The sequence below is a fragment of the Stegastes partitus genome, unplaced genomic scaffold, assembly GCF_000690725.1.
Source record: "Stegastes partitus isolate 25-593 unplaced genomic scaffold, Stegastes_partitus-1.0.2 Scaffold672, whole genome shotgun sequence".
Taxonomy (NCBI): Eukaryota; Metazoa; Chordata; class Actinopteri; family Pomacentridae; genus Stegastes; species Stegastes partitus.
This window is the reverse complement of record NW_007578403.1, coordinates 296,987-308,088: the sequence shown is the minus strand read 5'-3', so window position 1 is coordinate 308,088 and position 11,102 is coordinate 296,987.

Here is an 11,102-nt window from a genome sequence, read left to right as displayed (position 1 = left end):
GATAGATAGATAGATAGATAGATAGATAGATAGATAGATAGATAGATAGATAGATAGATAGAAGGGGGGGTATCAAAGCGCATTCACATTCCACTTCAGGGCGAGTGCATCTGCCCGTCCTGTTTAATGCGAGGTGCTCTTGTCCTTGGTAATGTTAACAGTCTCCCTTGTGACTGATGCCTCTTGTCCCAGCCCTGTTTATAAAACAGTCAGAACTTCGTTAAGGGACAATAACATCAGCCAGGCTCAATTATGGTGACATTTTGCTGACATGCAGATTGCCTCCCCTCAATCTTTTTTTTATGTAAAATACTGGTGTGCCAGTCACATATGGATGGATGAACTTTGGGAGAATCGATGGTATTGATGAATCATAGATCATACAAGTCAACAAGACTGACACCGGCGGAGCGAATTCATCGCACACGGAAAGTCAATATTAAATTGTAATCATAATCAGACAAAGTGAGTTATGTATAATCAATAGCACAATTATGATAGTGCGTAGGACTTGTCCTTGCAATCCAGACAATGCGTGCATTCAAACAGGCTGCGTTGTGTTTATTACAATGTGAGCTGCTGGAGATGTTCTGCATTAATACCAGCATCCCCTCAGTTATCGTGGCGACCTGATTATCTCAGGCTGCGTATGTGATGATAAAACTAAACAGCTGATCATGCCAGTCCTAAGAAACATAACAGGGACTTTTCATTGCATACTCTGTATCTGTAAGAGAGAAAAAACCAGCACTACTATCTCTATGCATTACTGGAGACTATGGAAGTTACCAATTTTGCTGTGAAATATCCTAGAGGGAGATTGTCGGGAGCAGAGTACAATAAGACTGCTAAATCCAGTGAGATGATGGTATTTACTTGTCCTTTGGTGTGCCCTGAAATATTGGAAGGATTGCGAGGTGTTTCAGAGCAGCAACACTCAGCAGCTCCAGCTCGTGTCAGTCGTACAGCAAAAAACACAACCTAAAGATATCAGGCTCAAAAAACAAATAAACACAACAGGTCTTCTATATATTTACCTCGTTATTTACTTCGTTATTTCTTAATAAGTTGGTTATTTTTTTATATGTTTGTGCCGTGACAAACATGTGGCCTGATAACACTGTAGTGCAGGAATCACATCTGTTTACATGAGTAATCCAGGATTCTGGTGACCACTAGTAGAACTGTACTGGAGCACTGCTGACTGAAAAGACTTTTGCATATGAGGAAATTAATTTGGATGAACCATTATGGCACAAAATGTACGTAACACTGACTGAAGAAGACTGTGGTTGCCTTGAAATCTCTACACAAGACCGGCCTTACTGCTTATTGCGAGGCGACGCCATCTGATCTGAGGCTAGACTCGGTGCTGCAGCTTTTCTGCACACAGCTCGCTCTGTTTTGTGAAACACGTTGGACGCAGGGCATTACGAGAATGAAGAAAGACAGAATTTACTGAGTCTGCTTCAGCAAGACTGGAAGTTCGGTGGATGCCCTGCAGAGGTTGGTGAGTAGCCACCTTCAACAACCTTCATCAAGATTTAAAGGAGAACGAGCGAGAAGAACCTGTAGGCAGCGGCTGGCAAAAAGCCTCCAGCTGCAATTTACATATCACATGATTGTGTTTATTCAGGCTGCGTTGGTATGAACAGACGATTCAACGCCTTCCTCACCAGCTAGTGTCTTTTTTTTTTCATGCTCTTTACAAAGACGGCTCTGACGGCGAGCGGTCGAGCAGAAGTGTTTCAAACGAGAGGGTCGACCATCTCAGTGTTTCCTCTTGTTGTACAAAGTGGTGTTTGTGCCGGCGAGGAGGTCTGTTGCTTCTCAAACTTAGTTGAAGAGCAAAGCCCTCTAGCTAGCAAACCTCACACCGAATGTTTTTCTGCTCAGGAAGTTTACTGAGCAGAAAACAACCTCTTCTCTTCTCCACCCGCTTTCCTTCTCCGAACACATCGCGTGGAATTAACGGCGGCTCTGTTCAGCCAACTTCTGTAGCATATTTCCTCTTTACATTTAATTTTAATGTTTAATCAAGTCTGAGGTCTGAATTTAAGACGGTCAGAGTGAATCATGGCGTGGACTTCATAGCTGTCTTTTTGGTTTAATACCACTTAAGGTAAGTGGGGAAAAATGCATTTTTTTCCTTCTGTGATTTGAATGACTGGATACTCTAAAGCTGTTCTTAATATTAGCCTTAAATCAAGTTGCTCCGGCACTGTCAGTGTCTGAGAAATTTATCTCGTAGGTTGCGGGCTCTCTCAAGAATTAAATACGCTCGGCATTGCCACATGCATGCATGATGTCATGGATAGAGTACGCTCATTTCCCACGCCAGCTAACCCTTTCATGTCCAAAACAGTGTTCTGTAATAAAAAATATGCACAGAGCACATGGAGCTCTGCTATCTGATCCCAGCTCAGTAAGGCCTGACAAAGCTTCAGGCTTAGGTCGGGTTTTGGGTTTGGTTATTTTCAAATGTAAAGTAAAGAAATGTTCCCTCCTCCTCCTCCTCGTCTCTCTGACTGTGCCAATTGTCTGCATCCATCTGTGTCATGCAACGCAATTCAATATGCAAATGCCCGGTGTGACGAGGGAAAAAGACTGTAGAGCGTCGTCGAGGTGATGCATTAGCCTGCTGAGAAAACAGTCAATACTGGATGAAATGAAGCAAATTTACTGTATAGCTTCATGTCTCCGGCTTCAGGTCTCGTGAATAAAGTTCAGTCAGGTTGGGTTTTAAAGATGCAGGTATTGGGAGGGTTTGGGTCTCAGGTTTTGGAGGATTCTCCCACTTCTTTGTCCAAATTGAATAACTTGTAAAGTACACGTAGCTGCATTCGTTGACAATATTGCATTATATTAAAAATGATTTGAGAGATGCACAGATGAGTTTCAGCGATAATAACCCATAAGAGCAGAGTGTATGTACAGACACAGACATGTGCACGAGTACAGATGGGTGCACACATAGATTATCCCTCACACACACACACACACACACACACACACACACACACACACACACACACACACACATATATAAGTACGAGCAACCACGCGAGGATTTGTGCAACTCAAAGCGATATTGCTACATTTCCAAGAGTGAATATAATCATCACAACAAGCTCTCTCTTCCTCTCTGCCTGTGACTACAACAATAAAAAGCATTACATATGACTCACATGATGTGAGGCTCCTTCATCTAATAAATTCTCTGGAGAGTGAGACAGCCTCTGTCATCTTCATTAGAAGATGACAGCTTTTCTCCATCACAAAGCTCATCTTAAGGATGTGTAAGCGCTTTGAATAGGACACTGTAATTGCTGACCAATGAAAACACTCAAGGCTGCGCGACACAAACACTCCTCACTGAGTCCTCGTTTTCCATCGCGTTGACTGGATTTGGCTACAAGGTCCAATAACTTCAGAAAGTTGACAGGTGCACACCCTGAAATCTCATCCTCCCCTCCTTTATGAACTTTTTTCCTTCATTATTTCCACTTAGCTACTGACAGTTTAGAGGCCATGGGTTTTTTTCCCTCTTTCGTTTCAGCGTGCAGCAGGCTGTCGGAGGGACAACACATGAGCTCTGCCGCATGAAATGAATGTAATATCCCAAAGATAAAAGGCGTGCAAGGTTGAGGACCTGCACCTTAGCTTCTCTCTATTAGACATCCCTTTGCCCTTCACTCTGTTGTCTTTTATTCACTGGCTTTTGTTGATTACCCATAATGAGGTGACTTACTATAGTCCCCCCCAGTTTATCCTCCTCCCCCGCCTCCCCACCGCCTTAGTGAGGTGCTACAGATAAAAAAAAGTCCATCCTGGCAGCCGTCATGGGGGTCAACACAAATCAGATGGAGGGGCTTTCTTGTGTCTGGCAGCCGACACTTTCAAATGTTAATGGATGGGGGCGAACAAAGTTGAAGTGGGTCTGAAAATGCTAATTGTCCCTAATTCATGTAAATAGGTTTCTTAATGGAGGAATTAAGCATTTTAAATATGCAATTGGAGGCAATCAGTCCTTTCATTTGGTGGGGTGGCACAGGTGTAGTGGATTGAAATTCATCTTTCACACAGGGTGGCTCATTTTTCATTTGGTTGTGTTCAGGCATGGATGACGGGGACTGGAAGAGAGGTCCTTGTGCACTGTTATGTACAGATATCGGAGAGTGAAACACGTTGCAAAACCTATAATTGCGCTCCTGTTGTTGACCGTATCAAGATAGAGGGAAAAGCAATTAACGCAGACTCCAATCAATAGTGGTAAATACAGCCGGTGCAAAAATATAATTTGTTCTTACCACTTAAAGAAATCACAGTGGGTGGATGTTTATTCGTTTACAGCCGTTATTGTTTATATTTGTTTATCTCTGCTATACACACACACACACATATATATAAAACACACATGCACTCCAGTGACTCTTCAGGCTACTGCAATATATGTGGTGTCATGTTTGGCTAAAAAAAGCAAAAAAAAAAAAAAGCCGAGTGCAGCTCACAACAAAGGAAGCCGGCCTACCTACACATCACAGACAGAAGAGCAGCGAATAGACAGCTCTGACTTATTATTCTGATCATCTCAAACAGACAATAAAGCAGGAGGTCATGCTTCAGCATGTAATAACATGGTGTAGCAGCAGGACCAGAGACAGAGGCAAACTCACACACAATGTGCACGGCCTATGAATCAAATGGGCAACGCATTGTCTCGGAAAATGACTTATTAGTCAATATGAAGGGGGATAGTGTGTCTTTGAGGTGTAAATAGCCGCGGCTCTGCAGAGGAGTGGAGGCAGCCCTGGTTAATGAACGAGACAAGAAAAACCTTGTTTAAAAGGACAAATCAGATCACAAGATTTCAAACCCATTAGCTGCTACTCACATGGAATGATAATAATGATAAAGGATGGTAGGGCCTTTTGATTTCAGAGTAGCAAACTGTGTTGTCTTGGGAAAAATCTTTTCCTGGAGGAGAATCAAAGAGCAGTTCATTTTCACACTGACCTTCAGGGCTCAAGGCGGCCAGACAAGGGCACAAACAGATTGAGAATTAATTGGTGCAATTAACATTTTGTGATTATAAGGACTTCAGATCAATACCCTATGCAAATAGCAGTATTGATGTGCAGCAGAAACCTTGTTAATTGTGTTTGGCGAACAAACAGGCCCCTGTGTTACTATTCCATAATGGAACAGGAGGCACGGACAGGTTCAAACTGCTGACCACTTTAGATGCATGAGGACGTGCGGCGGTTTCTCTCTCCTCCATCCCACCAGTCCACCCCTTCACCCCGCACTCTGCTCGAGACTCTTAAGAAAAGTTGCAGAGTTTGATGATCTCGGTTGCTTTTAAGTTGGCCTTTTAGTGGCTCTTTGAAGATGCTCTTAAAAGCTGGATGAAGATTCTTCAGTGTTTCTGTGATCACCACGCTCGTGTCAGGCAGCCGCAGATTACACAAATGGCCTTCTGCCTCCTTTCTTTTACAGTTTTTAGGAGTGGGAATGGGCATGTAAGGAAGAATTGAAACACTCTGTGCCGACAGCCATTGAAATGAATTAGTTTCAGCTTTATTGCTGTGGACTGGATTTTCCACTCTCGTTATTAAACTGCGTTAAAAATGCACTTTCATTTCAGATAAGTACCAGTAATCCTGTTTGCAGACCACAGCAGATGAAGTTAAATATAATTTAAGGAGAAACGGAAACGGGTGGAACAATGTAATCACTGAAAGTGAGATTGAAGTGATGCTATTCTTATCATTATTATTATTTTCATTACTGTCAGCGTGGAGAGACACTAGTGAGGGCAGCGACCACGGCGAGCAGAAGGTGAGAAAAGCGGAGGAAAAAAAAAAACCTCCATCCAATAACTATCAGAGCCAATAAATCCCTGCTCACTACTACCCGTCTCACTTTTTCTGCCTGTGACAATTGGCTTGCAGATTGTTGCACGGCTTACATCCTGTGGCCTTGAAGAAACACACAGAGCTGGCAATGTAGGAAAAAGCATGAAGCTACTGTTAATTAGCTGAGTTTACAGGCTGAAGGAACAGTTAGCGGGGTCTTTTATGTGCTGTACTGCCTGCTGTGGCTGTGGTGTCGGTGTAATGATGCTGAGCTTGATGTGGGCTCGCCTATCGTTAGGTGTTGTGCTGCATTTGCTAAAGGATGCGACATAAAAGGTAAAGACCCTGGTGAGAACAGTGCAGAGCCGTGAGAGAACGACGCTGTGTTTTATTTACTCTACGTTTGGTATACGGGGCTTCACCAAACTGAAATGAGTCGTCCTGTATTCACCCTCGGTTCCGTTTTAAATGAGGTTCTCCAGAGTGAGATTACAGGTCATATAATAAAAATACAACAATTGCCATCATATTAGCCATTTGTTAGCATGCTAATTACAGTTAATTCTTTTCAATTTTGGGCTGCGCTCCTTTAGGCATTAGCTTTAATCTCCCTGGTGATGAAGTTGGTGTATTAAATAGAAAGCGGTGGAGGGAGGGGACAGTGGACATGGAATTAAACCATCACACTCGTAACGGCGTCGAGCAAACACCACCACTTATTGGGCTGTTTGATAATGACTTGAAAATAAACGCCCCTGCTGAATGTGTTCGGAGGGGCGGCCTCATTATATCCAATTTAAATTTAAAGTACATGTACTCGAGTACTTTAGTATTTCCACTTTCTGCTTCTTTTTACTTCACTGCAGGTATTTAATGACTTTAGTTAGTTGTAGATATAGTTTCATGACATAATGATATAATTAACAAACAAATATGATGTCCAGATAAACCTTTATTGATCCCTGAAGGTAAATTCAGAAGCTGTCCAGCAGATAAACTGGGTAAAATGGTTAAATCACATTAACTAGCTGCTACGACACAGTGATGAACGCTGCATCAGTAAATATAATCCAATAAACTCCCAATAATGCCTCTCACTGGGTTCTGCTGTATGTACTTGGATGCTAACGTATACATTTAAATGCATGATTTGACAAACAACTCAGTGTTTCTATGCAGCACTAATTAGTAGAAGAACCAACTACTTCCTCCTGTGACTTTATGGAAACAAACGAGGTGTTAAAGTGATGGTTGGTTTAAAACTCGGGGCAATGATGCCTTAAAAAGAAATGAAAAGATTTGTTTTCCTCCAGAATAATTTGAATATTGACCCCAGAATATCAAAAGAAGCAGAATAAAATTAGTTGTATTGGAAATCCTGGTTTAATTAATATGGATACGGGATTGGTTGTGGGGCGCGTCGTGACCTTCTGTCCGTGTGGTTTTACAGAATCCATTCACAGGTTTATGCACTTGCTTCCTGATGAACTTCCCCCCCTGCACCGGATCAATTAATGTCGACAGTCCAGAATGTAAAAATTAAGATTCAATAGAACGGCAAATATGTGAGGATGAAGATCAATCCCCGAGTAAACACGGGTGAAAGAGAGCCGCGGCGCTGGAGGTGGGAGCTCACGGTAAACACTGGCGGGACGATGAAGATGATTGCGGTGATGATGACATTGATTCTATCTACTATTGCACCTGTTACGAAACTGATTGGCTTTGTGCTCCGGAGGAGGAGAGACGGGTTATTCCAGCGCCGCAATCAACATATAAAAGATACATAACGCTGACGTGTGAATGATTTTCAGAACACGGTTATAGAGACGAAAATAATGCAGATAGTAAATCATAATACCAGCAGTGGAAATGCCCGTCCACGGTCAGGCTGTGGAGAGCAGGTGAGAAATACACAATGGTATTGCATTTTTAGACATGGTTCAAAAAGACCTTGTCAAGATTGATGTCCCTCCTGTAGCTATAGTTAATAGTAAGGCAACACTCCTGAAATTAGAATCCACTTCTTCCTAAATGCACCACCTGTGAATCGAGGACATCTGAGGGGGGAAAAAATGGAAGGGTACATGTCATTTCTATAGGTTTCCCAGACACAGGGAACGGAGAACAGCCAATCTGTGGGGTGTAATGGATATGTCAAGAATTGCTAAATCATAGGTGTCCGAGGCAGTAAGACAACTAACCCAAACATAATGTCATTCTGGAGGCGATTGCCAGAAAGAAGAAAAGGCTGGAAACAACACGGGCGGATAAAGGATTGCATTTAAATTTCAGGGGATCCAAAAAAAAAAACGAGAAGAAGAAAAAAAAATTAACTGTTTATTTTCCTGCATACTGTTCTTTATTATTACCTATTTGGCATCTCTGTCTGGGTGCATTATGGAAATGAAGTAATGCTACTTTGCTTAACAATAACACACTGACTTTGAATCCTCTTACTTAAGGTTTGATTGCTTCTTGACGGTGGTTTTAAATGAATTGTGTTGAGGAGTGATAAAGAGCTTATTGCCAGGAATAAAAGCCCAGAGCAATGAAGAAAAGCTACACATGGAGTGGCTAGGCGATACAGGCTATTACGGTGAGGGAATGGTGTCCTTGACTGCCAGGACGGCTTAGAATTTTATTTCATCTTGTTTTGCTGGCTGCTGACAATGATGCGTGACTCTGGCACCGGAGAAAGAGGGCAAGCATGAGAGCCATTTTAGATCTCATTTACATATAGTGTGTCTATAACAGCATGAAAATAACCGCGTTGGCGTGAGCGTGCACGCCAGCCCGCCACGTGCACGTTCCATTCATGTGTTCACAGATACAATGTGCGCACGTTCAGGTGTGCGTTGGAGCTTTTGAAAAGTTTGCTGTTGAATTTTTCAGAGTGGTGTGTTTTTTTGGGGGGAAAGTTCTCCTTGTGTTGCGTGTCTTTGTGAATACAGACCGGCTCTGACCTCTGCCGCTCACATGTGCTGCTGAAGCCCCCAAACCTCATGTAAATGTGGACAATGGAGGACGAGGGGACTCTGGGAATCGTTGTTTATCAGCGCAGTGAGGAGAACGGTTGAGCTGTAATGGCTCTCCGGTGGGTTGAGTATGCAAACTTCTGTGTGCAGCAGCAGTTTGAGGCCTCCCCTCTGAGTTGCACATCTCTGTGTTATTTTGGTTGGCTGCTTGATTTGTATGGGACCGGTTCACTTGGAGGTTATCGGCGCTTTGTCAAGGTGAGCCGCTACCTTTCTGCTGCATACACCGGCTCAAATGAGGCCTGAAGAGAAGCTCGTGTTTTCTGGTGCCGACATTCTGTTTTTCTGAAACTCTCAGTGGTGAAACTTTTAGATTTTTCTGAAACATTTATTTAGAAAAAATATGGTTTTCAATAAATTTCTTACAGTAAAATAAAACACACTGAGTAGCTGCTTTTTACCAGCAGATAAATGCCCCTGCTGTCTGAGGCTTTACATTACAAAACATACTCATAGTCTGAACTATTTATCATATATATTTATTTTTTATGTTATATTAGATTACAATTTCCCTGAGGTTCTACCAAAGGGATCAATAAAGTTCTATTCTATTATATTATATTATACTATATTATGTTATATTATATTTATTTTAAATTATCTATTACATTATATTTTATATACATTTTATACTATATATTATTATATATTATATTATCTATATATTATTTATAATTATTTATTTACATTATTTATATTTCTCATATATCCACAGTGTTCTTACCTCTACAGTGCAATATATTTATTCTATCATTTGGCTCATTGCTGACTATATTTACGTCCTACTGGCTCCTTTTGTAAATATATTTATATTTTCTTATTTGTCTTTTTATACTTGTATTTTGTACCACTGGGGTTGTCTTTTAATTTCGTTGTACTCTGTGTATGATGACAATAAAAAGCATTCTATTCTATTCTATTCTATTCTATTCTATTCTATTACAAATACTTGCATTGTCACTTAATTTACTCCCCCCACTCGGCTTTTTACTGATTCCTGCACCCATGACTTTACTTTCCATTCCTGTATTTTACCATACAACAGTGATTAATCAAAATTATTCAGAAAACAGCTGAATCCTACAGCTGTAACTAACAGATGATTTCACTGGTTAGTTAACTAGCTGATGAATCTAACATCAGCACCATGAAGAGTTTTTCCAACTGATTCCTTCATATTGGGTCTTAACATGCACTTAAATTCTCTCTCAAGTTGAATTAAAGCCTAAAAACTAATCTTCACAGTTTGATATTCAGACTTTTTTTACAGTGAAAATAATCCCTGAGTTAAAGGTTTCTATCCTCCCTCTCTGTCTCCACCAACCGCTCCACAGTTCGCTGCAGCTCGAGCACATCAGCTCACTTGTGCCTCTGGTTGAACTCTAAAACTACCCGATGGTGTGTTAGAGAAAGCCCCGCTCCGTGTTCTGATCGGTTTGGACCCTTTAGTTCTGACACGTAGAAATCCCTAAAAGTCTAAATCTGTGTTTTCAAGGCGGTCATCACTCCACTGTAATGCTCAGCCATGACTTTGACTGCTTAGTTTGCTTATTACATGTCTTCTAGCATATATATATATATATATATATAAAACACTAAATGAACATGTTAAGGTTACAAAAAATTGATTTTCACCCGAGGGAGCCTTTAATAGCTATAGATAGGATATATATAAATAAATCAGCACAGAAGATATAGATTAGGTCGATGCTATATTAAGAAACAGCAGCGCTCTTGTAGGATAGAGTAAATCAGAGTATTAGAGATGGCATATGAAATTATCTTTTCAGTCTTCAACCATCCTGTCATTTACTTTGGGAATCAGCGTGTCTTCACTTTAATGTTAACGCTGTTTCCGGTTGCTCAGGGCTGCAAATGTACTCGTATTTACTAGAATAAAGCTCCCAACACCTCCTTCAAACTCTCAATACATCCACGTCTGGATGACACAGAGTGGGTCACAATGGACGCGCTGCTGAAAACAAGCCTGTTTATATCAACCAGACGTCTCCTTAGACTTAATGTTCACTTATTGCTGTAGTGAGCTATCACAACCTGCTAGCTTCCCTCAGAGCAGACAATCCACTCACTGTTGTGTTTAAAAAAAAGACTCCATCCTCTCAAGTCTTTAAAGACTGAATATCATTCTTATGCCCCTTGCACACAGATTCGACATGCTGAGGGTGCCAAAGCTCTTTCAACATGG